A 9,675-nucleotide genomic window follows, 5' to 3' on the forward strand; every position below is an offset into this window, starting at 1 on the left:
CCTGGCATTGCCAGCTGATGTGGATAACGTGGAAGGACTCCCCTTTGTCTTTATTGAGGATGAAGCCTTCGGTCTGGGCGAGCACCTGATAAGGCCATTCCCCCAAAGGACCCTCACCCCTGAAGGGAGGGTTTTTAACTACCAGCTGGCCATAGAGAGAAGAGTCAATGAGAATACCTTTGGGATAATGGCCAGCCGGTTCCGCCTGTTTCTGACATATGGCGGACTACAAAATCAACCATATCATCCTATGCTGCTGCATTCTGCACAATTATTTAAGAAAAAATTCACAGAATTATATATCCTCAGTCGAGCCTGAGGCCGGACTTATTACAGAGAATTCCCTGACGGGCCTGGATACTGGCTGTACTGGCTTGGCCCCCCGAAGCGCCCGTGAAGTTAGGGAGAAATATGTTAATAATTTTACGGGTAGGGGGGGCATTGCAATGCCAGACAATGTCTAATTTTTATTAATAAAAAAAAAAGTTTAATAAAATCTTGAGTTTTATTTCTTGTTTGCTTTTCTTTTTGGCTGTCTCCTAGGTTCTCCTAGTGCACTTGTAGTGCCAGGTTGATTTTCCTTTAGTAAATAAACCCCATTGCCACTGTAAACACAAATTTGCTTACAAAACTACTATTGAGCATTGAAAGAAGAAGAAGAATGGTTACTCTTTTTATTTTATTTTTATTTTTTACAAACAGTCATGTTTTAAAACATAACATACACAACTCTTGAACTTACAAATTTCAACGTATAAAAACTGAAGGCAATATCAGACATTATAGTGTCAAAAATGTCTTGATTTTGCCGTAAATCAGATAGGGTGATGTCACACCTGTAAAAGTCAAATTGGGAAAATGCATACAAATTGGGAGTCCAAATGGATAATGTCAACATGTGCTATCTCCCTTCATGGGGGATCAATTGACGTGTTTTGGGGGTGCAACCCCTTTCTCTCATCTACTGGAGCTACAAGGAAGGGGTTGCACCCACAAAACACATACATTGAGATCCCCTGATGGCAGATAGCACATGTTGACATACCGTGTGCATCTTCAAAATTTGGCTTTTAAAATGTCAAAAAAATTTAGTCCAACAAATGGGAAAATGGATGTGATTTGCAATAAATTTATTTTCTCCCCAACACATTTATCATGTTCTTCATTTGATGTTCCATAACATTCAGTTTATTTAGAATATTGACAATTTCCACATTCCACATCATGATGTCATGGATGAGCCTTTGGGCGCTGGCCTAGTGAAAGGTTTAGCTTCCTGTTCCACAACCAGCACATCACCTAATAATTGGTTAAAAATCATGTATTTAGAAATATGTAGGCATACATAGATTACCTGAAGCTGGGGTGTCAGAAACTCACCTGTTTGGGTGACCATCTCGCCCACTTCCTCCACCTCTCCTTCCTCTATTTCCTCGGGGGGCTTGGGCTGATTTCGCAATCTTGGTGATTTTGGGGGTCCCTGGTGTCCTCTGAGTGGTGTCCTCCCAGTCTTTTCTCCTCTATGAGAATGAAACAAAAGGTATACTTAACACACAGATATTTGAGTCCAGAAAAAGGAATCTGAAACATTGCTTGGAAGTGGTGTACAATTGTCTGTTTGGGCAGAGTTCCAAGTTGAAGATATGATTAATTGCCTTTTAACCAAGCTGGAATACTTACCTTTTTTGGACAAGTTTTACAGATGGAGACACCGCAAGTATCCACTGGAGCACCTGTGTGGGTCACCGTAAAAAATGTGCTCTGGTGTCCCACACTAGTGCTCCTGAGTCCAGATGTGTAAACAGCTGCTGAGTGTCCTCTCCTTAAATTTCACTGAATGAAGTTTGCAATTCATTCTAGCTTCAAAGACATCTAGACAACAATGTCCTAAACTTATTTTAAGACAAATTAGCATGACCAAAATGTAGTTAACCCTGTATCAGCTAAAAACATTGTATTTATTTGCAAAGGAACAATGTTTCCTACGAACGATTACTGTGCCCACGAACATGTAGGTAGCCATTTAAAACTGTACAACAGTAAAGAAAAGCACATGGAGCAGCATGCATGTTAATAATCATAATAGGAGCACATGACATGCACTTACTTTTTTGAAGCACTTTATTTATCCTTCTGTACTGATCCGGCTCCCTTAATTTTAGGTCTGACCATTGTTTTCTTAATTGCTCCTTTTGAATACAAATTTGGGATGCAGACTCTTCACCACTTTCTTCATGATTTTTGCCTCATGCAGATTGGGGTTTGTGTACGGACCATTCTCTGCATCATAGTCGGCCCTCCTCAATATGTGGACCATCTCCACCATCTCTTTAAAGAACATATCAGATCAGGAGCATCAGCAGAGAATGTTTATGTCAGCAGGCTGTGGTACTTCAACAAACTGTGGTTTCTGGATGACCAGACTGAAGCTAGGGAATCTCTTTTGACCCTTCCCTGCAGTCTTCCCTCCACCGTTCCCTCAAACCCAGCAGAGGCTGATGAGAAATAACCTGGGCCTTCCATTCTGGAAAAAGTGGATGCACCCAGCTGGAGCCAGGTATATTATTTTTTGACATGTTTATTGTTATAATATTAAAGATGTTAACTAGATGTTATAATTGATTACAAATCAATGATTTTATCCAAAAAATGATGTATACATATCACTAGACAGTAGTGGCCAAACATGTTGGTGACCAGCTTGAAAAATGCTGGGGTCAGAAGGATAGTTTTTCTATTTATTAACATTCAATTTGCAAGTCATGAGCTGAAAATTGTGTGTGATTGATGAAGCAAAAACTACAACTCTGTCCCTTTTTTATACCCAGGATGAGTTCAGCCAGGAGGAGGGTCTTAAAAGCTTCAGCCAGGAGGAGGCCGCGCCCAGTGGAGGCTGTGCCCAGTGGCAGTCTGGAGGAGGGCATTCCCTGTGGCAGCCAGGAGGAGGCCGTGCCCAGTGGCAGCCAGGAGGTGGCTGGGCCCAGTAGGAGCCTCCCCCAAACCCAGGTGCCTCCCCACTGCCTTACCACCAAAAGGCCCAGGAAGGGGACAATGACGGAGGAGGCAGCACTGGGCCTCATTAGGGAAGCCAGCGATTAACTCAAGAGCCCCCCCCCCAACGCTGAAGAGGCCTATGGCTGCTATCTAGCCACCAGGTTGCTGGAATTGGATAAGGGCCAACGCTTCCTCTGTGAGGGAATTTTTTATGATGCCCTTCAGAAGGGGTTGAGAGGCCAGCTGACTGAGAACAGCCACATATATGACCAAGGCCATCCTCCTCCTCCTCCTGCCACAAGTCCACCACCAGAGCCACAGCCTCCAAGGAAGGCTGCACGGAAATCTGCTGGGAAGCGTTGAGGGAAGTCTGCAGGGAAGAGAAGAAAGTGATGGCCTGGGTTCAGTCTGGTCTGACAGAAGACGCAGGCTGTTGTAGTACCACAGCCTGGGGACAGATATGTCATCTGTTGCTGGTCCTGATGTCTGGGATTCTTGGACCAGATTGTTCTCCCTATTATATGGACTCCTCAAGCTTACAATTTTCTTTTCCACAGACTTGGGGGCCAAAAGGCTTCCAATTCCAAATGTTTCTCCCGCGTTGACTTCCTCGTTATTTTGTTACCCAGAATAAATGGATATTTTATTTTTACAAAATTCTTTCCTATGTGTTTTTATTCAAAAAGGACAGTTTGTTTGTGAGTAGGCAGGTACATTTAAAAAAGACAAATGTCAAATTAGCAAGGGACACCAACCTCCTTGAGGTTAATAAAATATATAAGATGATAATGTTATTGTGGTAACTGGACACTCCAAAAAATCGAATTAAATGGAGATCATTAGAAAATAATTTTTAAGTAATCGTAAAATAAATCTTGATGAAATAAAAAATTATAAAAGATGAGTATAAAAAATAATTTTAAACAATATTTATTATTCAAGAGATGAGGATAAATAATGAAGAAATCAGTTTGTGAGAACGCTGTGTGAATATGAGCAGCAAAACAACTTCATTCTTCTAGCATTATAAAGAAGAAAAGAAGGCGCTGCATTAAAAGATCACAGAATTAGCAGCGTGAGGAATGTGCTAGCTCCAATATGAACACTAGTTTTACCATACCGAGCGCTTCCGTCTTGTACTTGCTTCAGAGCATGCGTCGTTTTTGGTACGTCGGAGCAGCATACAGACGAGCGGTTTTCCCGATAGGAATTGGTTCCATGGGGAATATTTAGAACATGTTCTATTTCTAGGTCCATCAGAATTTTCAACGTAAAAAGTCTGATGAGGCATACACACGATTGGAATATATTATGAAAAGCTTCCGTCTGACTTTTTCTGTCGGACATTCCGCTCGTGTGTACATAAGCAGTGTATACCCCACACGATCAACACAACCAGTCCTGACTCTAAGCTTGGTCACTGACACATGTATACATTGTTTAGCTTTTATTTTTGCCTATGCACTTTTTATTTCATTGCAGTCTAGTTGTGTTCTTGTATTAGTTACAATCCAATTACATCAATAAAATAAGCAGTGAAATGAGTTTCGGCTTCAGAATCCATAGAATTTCCAGCCGCGTGCAACCAACCTTCTTTAATCTGAGCTGCATAAAGCAAGTGAGAAGTAAAGCAGGCTAATGGTTAATTTGCATCTATACAACTCACACAACCAGCAGGATCCTTTCTTTAATTACCATTATGTAAAATCTGATTCCTTGGTTTGATATCGATGTTCACATAAGACTTTTTTTTTTTAATTCCCTAAAAGTTAATGATTTTATTCCTTAAAATCACAACAGTGTACATAGCATTTCACTCTCCCAGGGGAAGTATAATCTGCATTTGTCCCATGTGAATGCTATTTGGCTGGATTTAAATAAACTTGTCACATAGTTACATCTGTTTTCAAACCGCAGTTTCCCTTGTAAATGTGCACATTGCTATATCTCCATAGCTATTCATTTTGTTATTTTAAAGGCAGGGGCTCTCAATGCTTCTTTGGAACTCAGTGTTAAATTTGGACCAGTGCCCTGCGTATTTTCTCATTATGGCTTACGCTGCAATACACATATTTATATGATATAATCATCTTTAAAGCATACACACTACTTGTTTAATAAACACCTCTGTTCCTGTTGCAGTGAAAACCATCAAATTTTGGATTCTTTAACACTTTCTTTTCTAGTGACAATGACCATCAGGACATCATTGACCATCAGGACCATCATTCCTCATCCGATCTCATGAAGAAGCGGAACTTGATAATAAGAAAAGGCATTGAGTTTGGGGTTTGTCTCACCCCCAGCCTTCAGATCTTGAATATTAGATATCTCATCTATAATAGAATATTAGTGGTAATACAATAATATTACATTTTATGCATGGGCTGAGAGCATGACAAAACTCTTCCGGATGAGGTTGATCTATTGTGTACCATGAGTCAAATGGTCTTTGATTTTATGTTCTATAGGTATTTTAATATGTATATCAATAAAAAAAGAATTTGTTACTTTTAAATACTAATGTATGAGTGCCTCAAAAACCAGCTTGATACTAATTTGTTTTTGGATTTTCCAAAATTTCACATATAGGAATAACCCCATATAGAATGATATAAACCATCTTATAACCCATTATGACCTAAGTGGAAGCACTGAAAGAAAACCTGTTTGCATGAGGTCAGGGGCATAGCTACAGGGCTTGCAACTGCAATCTGGCCCCATGCTCCAGGGGGCCCATGTAGCCCCCTTGTACACCTTGATAGAAGATGCAGCAGAAAATAGAGGAACCAACCCCCTCCATTTTCCTCCTGAATACAAGCTTCTCTTCCTCTCCCTCCTGCAGGCATCCCATAGCTCTGCTGGCTTCCCTCTCCCCTCTCCCATCCGCTGCTGTGGGGGATGTTGTCAGGATGAAGAGTGGGGAAGCAGGATACACATTTACTGCCTCTTTCCTTGTCTGAATTAATAGAGTCAGTTGTTGAACTAATAACTGTACTGATCACTGACTCGGTCCATTCCTAACTGAAGCATAGTAAACTCCTAATCCCATTTCTCTGTCTCAAAGGTGAAACATCAGAGGTCTGTTTAGACCCCTAATATTTCACCAAAGCCCCCCAACAGGGCTCCTAAACAAATTTGAAAAATAATATTATACATTTTTTTTAAATAAAATGGTAAAAAAATTAAATAAATTAAATTAAAATAAAAAAATTATATAAACATAAAATTAAAAACTATTGACACTAGAGGCAGAATTACCAGGGTCGCAAAGGTCACATGGTCATGACCAGGCCCTGGTGTTTCACCACCAGGCTCAGAGGGAAGGGCCCTGGCTGGGGGTCAGGGGGCCTTTCATGGTTTCTTGCACCGGGGTCCTAAAGGTTCTAGTTATATCTCTCCATGATTTCATGGGTTCCCCAGTTGAACTAGACCAACTGTACAAAGTTAATCAATCGATCAACTTGGGTAAAATCAGCCTACTGGATTTTGCGTGTGATTATCGCTAGTGGCTGCTATAGCTACTGTCTTCTCCTGGCAGAGATGGCTCAACCTGCACACAGAATGTCAGGAGACAATGGCCAGTAGCAGAGTGTTCTGGCGGGGGGCCATCCCCCTGTCAGAACGCAATAGCTCAGCAGCAAGCTAGTTAATATAGCGGCTATGACCGGAGCTGTAGTGTGTACCCAGTTTTACAGAATGCTCTACAGGAGATGCCTGAAAAACCAATCCGAAAATTTGGGGCAGGCAGAATGCTCTACTTGTTGTTCATTAGATGCAGCACCCATATGATTTTGAACAGTGGCTCTTATGTGTTTAGGTCTAATGACCTCAAGATGCAGTGCCATATACTCATTTCTTATCTGTTATGCCCTGTGCACATGGTCGGAAATTCCAATGGAAAAGGTCCTATCGGATTATATTGTTGAAAATCTGATCGTGTGTGCGCTCTATCAGAATTTTTCCGTCGGAAATTCAGCCGGAAAAAAATTTGAGAGCAGGATCTCAAATATTCCAACAAAAAAATCCGATCTGACTTTTTCCGATCGTTTGTAGAGAATTCCGATCGGACAAAGTGCAATGCATGCTCAGATCAAATTTACGAGACTAAAGCTATTGGCTACTAGCCTGAACATAGTCCCGTTGTAACGAACAAACGTCATCACGTTCCGAACGATTTTCTGACAACTTTGTCCGACCGTGTGTATGCAACACCAGTTTAGGACAAAAGCTGTCTGAAAAAATCAGACGGATTTTGTTGTCGGAATGTCCGACCGTGTGTACAGGGCATTACATCTAAGGGTACTATTACATTCCAAATAAACCTTTATTTGAGACCGCATACAACACTGCATTTATTCCTGCACACATGCTGTGATTATGGTCTCTCATTTCATTTAGCTTTAGCAAATTGATAACTTGCCAATTGTCTATGTTCTGTCTACTGTATGTTGTAATGTAGAGACATTGGGGTTGATTTACAAAAGGCAAATCCACTGTACACTACAAGTGTACAGGGGCGGACTGACCATTCGACCACTCGGGCACTGCCCGAGGGCCCCGGGCCACTAGGGGGCCCCATCAGGGTTGCCAGCCTCAGTAAAACCAGGGACAGTATGTAAAAATCTGTGTTTTTTTTACATCTGTCTCTGAAATTACCTTACCGACATCCTTTTGGTCTAAAAATCCCAAGATTATAGCTACGCCACCTCTCCAGTACCTTCTCAGCCAACAGAAACATGTCTGTGTATACTGTGTGTACATGTATGTGTATACTGTGTGATTGTATACTGTGTGTGTGTTTGTGTATACTATGTGGCCCCATAATCTCTGATTGCCTGGGGGCCCCATAATCTCCTATTGCCCGGGGGCCCCATGAGTTGTCAGTCCGTCCCTGCAAGTGTACTTGGAAGTGTAGTTACTGTAGATCTGAGGGGTAGATCTGAAATGAGGGGAAGCTCTGCTGATTTTTATCATCCAATCATGTGCAGGCAAAAATGCTGTTTTTTATTTCCCTTGCATATCCCCCTCGGACTTACAGCTACTTTACTTCCAAGTGCACTTGTAATGCAAAGTGGATTTGCCTTTAGTAAATAAACCCCATAGTGTGTTAGTAGCAGGATCACGGGTGAAAATAAAGTAAAGAAGGAAACAAATGCAGTCTAAGGTCTCATAAGCTACAATATATTTACATTTTTGTTCTTGGCTTTAGATTTACTTGAACTCCTAACATTAAGGCCCTTCAAATCCATTCTTACCCTGTCAAAGTGGAATATATCAAGTGATCCTCTTTTGGGATTGGCACTGAAACCAAAAAAAAAAAAAAAGTAACCTGATTTCAGAATTACTCCCAGAACACACACATTACAAGTATATCAGATCAGGTTTCTCAGAACAGCAGTCATGCTTGAACATTACAACAAAGCTTGGAGCTGCGACAGCATTGAACTTACACAATGCAAACCATCATACTGGTAAAAGAGCCGAGAAGCTATGCCTTGGCTGAATTGTTGTTGCCAATAATCTGCTTTGATTCTTTAGTTATAACAAGCATCAGAAAACCTGTAGGGAATGTTTTCCTCCTTTCCTGGCATACAGACAGTGATGAAAGTTGTCTATTTGTTATAAAGTTACCTCCATTCTGCCTGGTTATCTTGTTAGTCATGTCAAGCAGGCTTTCCCTGTGAATGGTTGTGAATGGCTTCTGTAATGTCAACACATGGCAAACAGACAATCAGTTTCAATCAGCGTGAAAGGAAAAGTCTACACTGACAGACAGCAACAAAAGCCTGGGGGAACACCGCAATGTCCAGAATGACTTATGTTGGTCAGCTGCGTTACCTGTATGTACATGTTCTCCTGATGTACACTTCATTGTACACGATCGCTGAACAGAAAAACTGCATTTCTGTCATAAAAAAAAGAACATTGACATTGCGATGATTGTGCAGTCACCAGCATTTTTCTTACATTAGAAAACCTCTAATACTGTTATATATATATATATATATATATATATATATATATATATATATATGCTGTGATGAATGGTTACTGAATGCCTCAAACAATACACAGCTCTCTCCAAAACGTTAACTACTTCAGCTTCGGGAGGTTTACCCCCCTTTATAAGCAGGCCATTTTTTGCATTACTATAACTCACAACTGCGCGGTCGTTCGCCACTGTATCCAAATAAAATGTTTGTCCTTTTTATCCCAAAAAAAGAGCTTTCTTTTGGTGGTATTTGATCATCTCTTTGTTTTTTATTGATGAAAACAAAAATAACTGTCAATTTTGAAAAAAAAACCTATATTTTTACTTCCTGCTATAAAAAATACCTAAAATAAAAAAATGTAAAAAAAATCTAATTTCTCCATCAATTTAGGCCAATATGTATTCTGCTACATGTGTTTGGTAATCAAAATCCCAATAAGTGTATATTGATTGGTTTGCGCAAGAGTTATAGATTCTACAAACAATGGGATATTATTATTCATTTATTTTTTTACTAGTAATGGATGCGATCATCGACTTATAGCGAGACTGCGATATTGTGGCAGACAAATTGGACACCTAACTGACACTTGACACTATTTGGAAGCTAGTGACACAATAAGTGCTAAAACACTGTACTATTGACACTGGCAGGAAAGGGGTTAACATCAGGGGCGATCAAAGGG

General features: G+C 40.5%; 1 long non-coding RNA gene across 1 annotated transcript; it reads right to left on the minus strand.

Annotated features, from left to right (window-relative positions):
* Positions 1-665: 665 nt before the first annotated feature.
* LOC143987161 (uncharacterized) lies at positions 666-8,659 on the minus strand. Its single transcript, XR_013276605.1, has 4 exons — positions 8,629-8,659; positions 8,253-8,298; positions 1,381-1,520; positions 666-1,299 (listed from the first exon to the last, which is right to left on the minus strand). It is a non-coding gene; the product is annotated as an uncharacterized LOC143987161 (long non-coding RNA).
* Positions 8,660-9,675: the final 1,016 nt, after the last annotated feature.

This window comes from Lithobates pipiens, unplaced genomic scaffold (genome assembly GCF_037356315.1).
Source record: "Lithobates pipiens isolate NorthernLeopardFrog02 unplaced genomic scaffold, aLitPip1_a1.2 Scaffold_1, whole genome shotgun sequence".
Lineage (NCBI taxonomy): Eukaryota > Metazoa > Chordata > Amphibia > Anura > Ranidae > Lithobates > Lithobates pipiens.